Raw genomic sequence first — 9,493 nt, 5'->3', positions numbered from 1 at the left:
GGAACAAAAGACAGCTTAAACTTTTGCCCAATTTCAGGCAGAGTCTGCAATGATGGTGATCCAGCGGATCACAGACACAGCGCCTGATAAATCAGAAATCCATGCTGGGGCAATGCTTTCAAGACAATGCGCTAGGACTTCAAGACCATACGGACTCCTGCATAGATATTTATGTCTCTATGGCTGTTGAGGTCACTGCGTTTATAGAGGTTAAAGTGGGAAAGAGCTAACTGGACATTTCTGAATTTATTTGCAGGGAATAACGAAGACAAGGAAGATGAAAAGACACAAGGCACACTCACTCACAGGTGACAATGAATAATCTGGTGCCGGTAATGGGTGGGGAAAATGTGGAGACGGTCTCAGAAAGAACAGTAAGTGAGGGGAACAAAGTCACAAGTGCCAGAGGCAAGAGAAGGAAACGTGGAGGTTGTAATGATTTAATTCACTCAACCAACAAGGAAAAGGCTCTGTTAACTTCAATGTCACTCGTCTCAATGGACCTGTAAGTCTGACACACGAGAACGCAACACCCTTAGGAAATCATGCACATAGAGAAAAGGTCTATTCTCTCCTGCAACAAAAATCAGGGTGAGACGCATATCTAACTGCTACACATTAATGATGGTCTCTGGAAGGAAGTAAACTAGCAGTGCAAAAACTAAAGGGATGATTAACCGCATTAAACAACAAAAATGCAGTGAGATGAGAAAAATGTACCTGTTTTGTAAACAGTCAAGAAAGAAGCATAGAATGGAGACCATCAAGGGGATTATACAATGAAACAAGAAGGGACTTCATTTGAAGGGGAAATGTGATGATCTCAGATATAGGGACATCAGGAAGTTCTCGCTATCCCCGTTTCCCCATGCAGACAACCACCAAGTGTCCCTTTCCCAGAGTGCTCTGTGTTTCTCACCGTGGTCCTCAGATGGGCCAATTCCGTGATCTCGCTCCAGTGTGGTCACGTGCAGTCAGATGCCTGAGGTGTGCTCATCTGTCAGCGGATGGCGTGCACTCTCCCGTTCTCTCTTTGTTCTGTCACCCAGCGGAGGACGCATGTCTGCCTCTGCCCGGTTGCCGTTCTCACGGTGGCGGCTATTTCCCGGCCAAGACGGTCATTCGTGACCAAAGTCCGCATCATGCCCCAATTGGTACTAAAATACATCCGAAAGCCCAGCTTTCTCTGCGTTTACCCTCATGCCAGTGTCAGTTTACCCTTGGCTGCTTCGCTTATGCCCTGCCCACTTTATGCAATACTATTCACGCCACCCTTCTTCTTTTCTGAGTTTACGTTTTTCATGTCTCTCGTCTCCTGGTATACTCAATCCTCTTTCTCATCACATTTTTTCCCTCTTTCTCCTAATCTTTTCTTTTCCTCCATCCTCTAAGCTATCTCTGCTGGGTCCTTGTTGCACTTGTCTTTCCCTCTTTCTCTTTTTCTCTCTAATGATCTCCCTCTCTCTCCTGTTCACTTTCCAACCACACTCTCTTCCTAGACAGGGCAAGTTTCCTTTTTCTCTCTTCATGGGTGCCTTAATTCTGTTTTAGGTGATCCCACTCTCATCCTTCCCATCCAAACCGTCCCTTGGTTTTTGTCTTTCCTAATGCCTTTTTTTTATCTTCACTCATCTGTACCCCAACACCCTCAGCAGCAATCTGCTCTATATGAAAGGTAATGGATTCCCCAAGGACGCCGTGAATAAATATTTTGTTTTTTGTTCCATTGAACATGACGTGTCCTCCTCCTACAGACCTTACAGTGATTCTTCATTGTCATTTGACAGACACGGAATCTTCCAAACCCTGGATGCAGAGGGTGAGTACTCCCACTGTAAATGGCACAAATTCCTTGCGGTTTTCTGGTAATGTCTATGTTCTTTGAATCCAGCACCCTGCATTGGCTGAGAGGTGCATCCCTGCCAATGGGTTCTGTAGACTCCTTCTAGTTTGAGTTGTGCTCCTGAAGTTAATTTTAAGAAGCATCCTGTGGTCGGATAGTTTTCTTCTTCTAGTCTCAACTCCTGTCACCTGGCATTTCTCACAACTGCAGACTGTTCCTATCAAGTCAGGTTCAAGAGGGGAAATAGAGGGATAATGGAAAAGTCTAAGCCATCATTTTGTTACCTGGAGGAATTTGTGAAAAACATCTCTTTTCCATCCTAAGAATTCTCATACTCATGGAATGATGTTGCTACTTGTATTTCCTGAGTAGTTTTGTACAAACTCTCTGGCTTTCCACACAGGTTTGCAGTCTGCTCAATATTTGCAACATGTATTACATGGTTCCCAAGCTCAAAGTTTTTCCCCTGGGGTGCCAACCCGCTTCTGAAGCATTTGGATACGAGATCCTGAACACCAAATCCTGCCTGTTTCTGTGTTTTCAATGAAGCCAAAGCTCTCATTCTGATTTTTCATCCTCCACCAATGGCCATGGGTTTCGTCCTTTGTGCAACACCATTGATTTATTCCGTGTGGAGGTTGTAGTTTCAATCACGTGTCTAGTCTCGGCGGTATCATCTCATGTAAACTATCAACAGCCTGTGTACCTGATGGGGGTATTGGCCTAATTTATGAGCAAAGCACACAAGCTTCCCTATCCATTATCTCCAGAAAAGTCCTCCCTGGTGAGCAAGATCCCACTGGGGCCGCCATTTCCTCAAGCGGGGAGATTCAAACACAGTTTTCATCTCCTCTCCCGGAGGCGATCTTCCGGACTTCTCTTCTGGGCGAGGCGGTTGGATTGTTAGGAGCCTTTACTCATGAAATCATCTTGTAGGAAGAGCCAGAAACTCTGTGGTGTTCCTGACTGTCTCTGACTATTTTATAGTCAATCGACCATGAACAATTGGTCCTTCAACCTTTTCGGGTCAGTAAGTGCCTTTTCACACTGGACCATCCTCTTTCCTGTTTCCCGTTCTTCCCGAGGTGCAGAGAATCGAAGGCTTTCTGAGGATCACAACAATTCATGACTGAAAATGTCACACAGGTCTTTTGTGTCTGTTGTGTGCCACGCCCCTCAGCAAGTGAGCTCCGTGGACACTATAACCCATTCGGTCCTCACAGAGCCACTCTCAATAGGTGAGGTATCTCATGTTGGAGCCGAGGGCACTGAGGCTCAGCGAGGTCACTTTGCTAGCCCCAGACCCCCAGTCAGTGCACAGTGTGACTGTGGCCCCCGTTTGGCCTGACTCCCCTGCTCAGGCTCTGTCTCCTGCTCTCAGCAGTCGGAACATCAGGGACTAAGCGGGGATGGTGCTCACCCTCTTCCTTGTGCTTTGTTCCAAACTATGTCAAACAATTTTAAACTTAAACAGAAAAGTTGGGAGACTCATCCAAAGAACTCCTGTTTCCACTCATGCCGATCTGCCAGCTCCTACCCTCTCAGAGCACTCCGTCCTGTGAGCAGAGCCAGCGGCTCACCCAGGCCCTCCCAGGGGAGCTGCAGCTCCATGAGGAGCTCTCTCCATGGAAAATCAGCCAGGGCTGAGAGATCTGTCTCACCAGCCCCTGCCCTCGGGGCTTTTCTGCTCTCACTTAGAGTTGTCCTGCCGCCGTTGTAAAGCTGCACATCTGTGTCTCGGTTACCCTGACAGCCAGGTCTCGGTCCCCATGAGGAGGATGAGAAATGCTCAGACACACGTCAGAAGTGAGATGTGTGTGATGGGGCACGGCCTTGCCAGGCCATCGTTCAAAATGCAGCAGGAAAGGACAAATTGCCCCATGCAGATGGGCTGAGATAAGTGAAGAGATCACCTAAATTCTACACAGACCCGTCCTGTGTTGAGGTTCGCTGATGACAACATGTAAACACTGTGTATGGCAGCAGAGGGGCTACAGGCAGTACAGGGTACAGCCCGAGAGAAGTCCTTGTGGACAAAGACCTGGACGCCAGAAGAGGCATGTGGTGCAGGGCTGGGGTGGGGGCTGGAGGGCAGGCTGATTCCAGAGGATTTATCTAAGGGAGGTGTGGGAAGCGATGCTGTAGAAGAAAGAGGGGCCAGAAGACAGAAGGAGGGAGTGCAAAGGAGGTGCAGAGTTGAGGGTGTGTAGCAGAGAGGGGAGAGGAAGTTCCCCCAGCAGAGCAGGCACAGGATGGGGCAGGATCTGGGGTAAGAAGGCGGGTGAGACATTTGCTGGTGAGAGAGGATGGAACCAGGGAACGCACCTTGAGGGAGGCTGGATGGAGCACGGACAGGAGTCAGGAGAGTCTGTGATCTGGAAGACAAAATGGCAACAGACACACAGAGACATTTCTATGGAACAGTGAACCCTTGGTGAGAATGAGGATGGCTAGAGGGCAGGAGAGAGGGGAGCCCACGCAGTGCAGAGCAGGCCCTGCGGGCCAGGAGCCCGCCTGAGTCTGACCTGGACTGGCCTGAGGCTATTTGAAGTCTTTGTTAGCCCCCTTTCTGAGAGTATGTGTTCATTGCACAGTCAAAATATACACGTTTATTAGGGAGAACTGCCCAGCCCCCACCGAGGGGTGTGGGACACAGGACTGAGCGCTCTCTTACCTCCCTGAAGAACCACAAAGTCTGACTCTGTGGCACTTCTCTGTCCCTAAGTTTCCAATCGGGGACTCAGACCTCCACTACATGTCCTGTAGCTGCCGGTGCCCTGCGTGGCTATAGATATTTACATGTGTGGGTGGGTGGAGGGCAGTCAAAAATTACAGACAAAGCTGCTCAAAAGGCCGCAGAACTTTACAAAACTTCGGATAACTCGGTCCCTGTTCTACGGTTTCCCAAATGTGTCTTCTACCGGACCTGAAGACTTGTGGCCGTACTTCTCTCCCTGTTCTTTTATACTGTGGGTACACATCAGCATCGCTTTCTCCCCCATGTCCTAAGGCCTCTCTAGAACCTTCTCTCTAAGCTATAGGACTAAGTTAATGAGAACAGATTCACAGGCATGACTTCATCCTTCCATCCAAAGTCCTCTGGACTCAGTGGGTTTCTCACTTCTGGGACACTGCATCCTGTCACCTGCCATCTCAGCATCCCCAGGGACACACGTGAAGCTGACAGCTCCTTCATGTACATGAGGTCTGCCTTTTCTCTTTGGGTCGCTGGGTGGTCTCACTGACAGGCATGGACATTAGAAATGGGTGGGCTCCCAGGGCTGAGGAAAGGAAAGCTGGGATTGGTCCCACTGAGCCCTCTTCTCCTTTCAGCTCCCACCCTGGAGGCCGGTCACCGAGGGCCTTTGAGGACAAACCGGAGTTTCCAAAGACCAGAGCTGCAAGCTTCACAGACACAGCTGCAGCCAGGCACCCAGGTGACCAGTTATCTGCTGCTGCAGCTGGACCAGTTGGACTGTGGTGACGGCAAAGCCAGGCTTGGCCTTTGCTCCACCACCTGGAGCTTTAGAGCCCACGGTCCCTTCAGAAATCAGTGGCCGCTCTTCCAAGGTGAGAGAGAAAAGGGGAATACGAAGCTCTGGTCCATTGTTAGTCGTCAGAGGGTGGGAGCGGGGAGGTGATGGGCCTCTCCCACACCTCCTGGCAATCTCATCACTACTGGGTAGTGTGAGTAAGATCAAAGAAAGAGAAAATATGAAAGTGTCGCCATTGGCCTCACCTCACCCATGGACTTTCAGTGGCCTTTCTTGTTCTGGCCACTCTGCTTATTTGATGTCCCTCCTGGGTGGAGGATTAAGTCCCAGTACGATCAGGAATAACAATGGATCCTGTTGGCTGTGGTTTTATTTTTCAGGACTGGGTTTCGATGCTTCCCTCAGAGGAAAGAAACCTCCCAAGCTGGAGGGTGATGCTCCTGAGGGCTCAGCTGCCTTAAGTGCCCAGAAACAGAAGATTATCAAAAGAAAACTGCTCTTCAACAAGTGGAGGATAACATGCAATTTCCCCAGCCTTCAGCTGAGGGTACTGAGGTAATCACATCGGTGGCTCTTAGATGCACTTATGCCTCATGGCTCTCTAGCTAAGATTCTAGCTCAATCTCCCGCTGTCTCTTCTCTTCCTCATTTGTTCACTCCAACAGCTGATGCGACCTCTGTCTGGCCTTCCCTCTGTTTTCCATGGGGGCTGCCACCCTGCCAGGCCCTGCCAGCTCCATCTCGTTTGCTCTCTGAACTCTGCTGTGTCCCTGCCGCTGCTGTCCTGATATTCCCTCTCTGCTTTCATCTTAGCCACGGGCGAGCCTGAGCCCATGGTCCTCCTCATCACAAGAGCATCATTGATGCCGCTGAACACAAGGCACTTTGCCTGAAATCACACACTTTCTTCATTTCTTTGCCTTCCCTTCCCAGCTTCCCCAACTCCACTGCCTCTTTCTTCTCAAGGAATCACTCACACATGGATCTTCCTCCTGAGTCATTTTGGGAATCTGACCTAGGACGACCCTTAACCGTGGCCCTCTCCATGTGAAGAAGGAGAAGAAGTGTTAAAACTGAGGACAAAGAGCCCAGATGACAAAAACCAAATGAGAACCTGGGTCACAGGTGGGAGTGCTGGACTGGCCTGGAGCCAGCTTTCTCCTCGGCCCCCATGTGCAGGCCTGTGCTAATGTGCACGGGGCTTCCAGGGACTCAGCATCCTCACCTCAGGGCCTCATTGGAGCTGGCATTAACGCTGCCCTGTAATAAGCACCTGGTGAAAATTTAATTAAGATCACTGCCTTGACCTCCCACCTGGCGATTCTCATTTAAATTGTCAGGAGTGGGGTTTGGGCTTCAGTAGATTTCAAAAGCTCCCCAGGGATTCTAACATGCAGCTAGACGTGACAAGGACCATTCCTCTACGATGATCTCAGGTTCAGGATAGAAATGCCCAGAATGTGTGGCTGCTTCATTAAAAAGCCTGAATATCCATCAGCCATTGAGGGGATTTGTATGCCTCTCTCAACAGCACTATTTGTACAACGTGGAAAAAAGTGAGAAGATAAAAGAGGTAGATGAATGGATTAGACTTCCGACCGCCCTTCTTTGAGGAGAGTTTCTCCAACTTTTCTGAAGACAAGATAAAACAGGAAACGAGCATTTCATTGAAACCCAGTGCACAGAAAACAATACCTCCCTTATTACGCACAATAAAATTTAGTATTTTCTTTAACATTTTTCATATAAAACTAGAAGTTCCTATTCCATCCAATTGATTTCAAGTCCCATGCGTTCAGCACTCCAGTTTGAGAATTTTAGTATTGATCAATTTTTGTCGTTAAGTAAAAGCCCCAAAGAGAATCTTTATGCTCATTCCCTTAAAGAGAACGTAATAGTAAGTAACAGCTGAAAGTCAGGAAAAGATTGCATGTTTATGCTTCTTATGCCATTCTCTCCACTGGCATAAAAGACTAAAGGAGAATCTTGCCCTATGCAGTGCTTTGTGGGAAATAAAGGGGTGGGGTGGGAGAGAACATAGTCAAACCAGGTGCCTCATGCTTGCCCTTCGGAGTTTTTGGTCTAGATGTTGAGAATACTCCTAGAAATGCCCTAAGGTGCATCCTGTGTGGAATCAACGCTAAAGAATGAAGGAAAATGCATGAGGCCATGGTTACCGTCCCTGCTCTCTTTTTGTTAATTCCATTTTGAGTTTCTCCTTTTTTGGTTCTTTCCTCAGTCTCTTTGGAGAAGAATTTCTCTGTAAAACCTTTTTTCCCGTTGAGCCAAAGTGATGCAACAGTGTCTGTGGTCTGTGGACACCTCCAGATCGGAGCCCTTGCTCTCACCTTCCACAAATTATGGAAAGGGCCTGAGGCCTGGGTTCCAGTTCAAGCGTTGTGCCCCTCCTCCTCAGAGCACTGGGACGTGGAGTTAAAGAGGGTGTGCTTCTCTGCCCAGGGTCCTCTCGTTCCGACAGCAGTCTGTTTCTGAATGTGGGGGGTGGATGCTAAGCACATCCCTCCCTGGGAGGTGTGGGAAAGCCATCACTTTGCTCCAGACTGAGGGGCTTCAGGAGTGAAGTGGCTGCTGAGGAAAGGCTGGTAGGGCTCTGGCTAAGGCTCTGCAGCCGCTCTGAGCTGGGATGTCACCAGGCTCCTGGTGGGGTGAGGACAGGGTGTCCCTCGATGCTGCACCACAGCCTGGATGGAAGTGCAGGGAGGTGTTTCTTCTACCTTGTGGCTCTCACTTTCCCCTTCAGCGGCCTGTGCTCCTCCTTCAGCTCCTCCCCTCAACAGGAGCTCAGCCTCCTGCTGGCCTCTGTCGCCACATAGCCATCCCTCCAGGCTCAGCTATCATTGGGACCTGCAAAGACTCACATTTCATTTTTATTTTCTCTTTCTGTCTCTCAGATACCAAGATCTCTGGAACTAAGGAAAGATATTACTGATTTGAAAGAAACCGCATCACAAAAAGTACCATTTTCACTCGATGAAAAAAATCTGAAACAGCAAATCAATTTAAAACCCAAACAGAACAGTGAAGGGATCCTATGCTGAAGATCAACATCACAACCACAAAGCACTCTCCAAGGTTTTTACTGCAAAGCCTGCTTTGATGGGAAAAAGGCCAGCCCTTCGGCCTCCAACTGCGCTAAGTCACTGAGGAGACCACCGCCTAGACCCACACACGGTTATGAGAGACCTTAACCCTTGCTGCTCTCAGTTCCCGTCCTGCACATCAGCAGAATCAGGAGCAACTGGCAAAAGACAACGTGACAGACCGGGCGTTCTGTGCCACCAGCTGGGCTGTGCGAGGAGCAGACAGCACTAACTATGCAGTGCTATGGTGACAACGTTTAGCCTGAATTCAGTCATGAGGTAGTCCTGAGACAAGTGCAGAATCTAGACCACTGCACAAGACAACTGGCCTCACCTCTACAAACAAGGCAACGTCACCACAAGTAAGATAACAAAAAGGAGAAGAGACTTTTGGGCTGCTAAACGACTAAAAAGATTTCTTTAGTCCTTTGGATCCAAAAACCTCTCCTCACCTTTTGTTGTTTTTGGTGGCGGTGACATTGCCTTGTTTGTAGAGGTCAGGACAGTTGTCTGGTTCAATGGTCTACATTGTGTACTGGTCTGACCACTTCCTCATGACTAAGCTCAGGCCGACCCTCTTGCCAAGAGCCCTACGTAGTTAGTGCTGGGTGCTTCCTAGTGGAGCCCACCTGGAGACTAAGAATGTCCGGTGTGTCCACCTCTGTGACTGCCGTACTAGCATGGGTCACGTTGTTATGGAGGGGCCTACGAGATCTGTTCATTGTAAGGGCACATTTTTTCCTTTCTATAATGAGTAAGTAATTGGTGAGTGGTACTTTGAGAGTGTGTGAACATCCTCTTTTCTAAAGATCTTTCTCTAAATATTTTACCATCCTTAATGATCCCTGATGTATGTCGATTAGCATATTTGCATTTATACATTGGAAATTTTCTAATCCGTTCATACCTATAGCCTTGTATTTGTTGGCATTGTGCCATGAAAAAGAACATTCCTTCCCCTTGTATGCTATTAAAATTTTTGTTTTGACTGTCACTGTGGACTCATGAATTTTTTAAATTCAGTGTTATAATCAGCATCATCGTGACTGACTGGG

The 9,493-nt window shown here is 48.5% G+C and overlaps 1 long non-coding RNA gene across 1 annotated transcript; it reads left to right on the top strand.

Moving 5' to 3' along the window:
* Positions 1–5,249: 5,249 nt before the first annotated feature.
* On the top strand, positions 5,250–8,623 carry LOC139042097 (uncharacterized). The gene is made up of 3 exons (XR_011498336.1): positions 5,250–5,413; positions 5,718–5,892; positions 8,250–8,623. It is a non-coding gene; the product is annotated as an uncharacterized lncRNA (long non-coding RNA).
* Positions 8,624–9,493: the final 870 nt, after the last annotated feature.

The sequence above is a fragment of the Equus asinus genome, chromosome 25 (assembly GCF_041296235.1).
Source record: "Equus asinus isolate D_3611 breed Donkey chromosome 25, EquAss-T2T_v2, whole genome shotgun sequence".
NCBI classification, from domain to species: domain Eukaryota; kingdom Metazoa; phylum Chordata; class Mammalia; order Perissodactyla; family Equidae; genus Equus; species Equus asinus.
The sequence above is the reverse complement of the archived record's forward strand: the minus strand, read 5'-3'. Positions and strand labels throughout refer to the sequence as shown.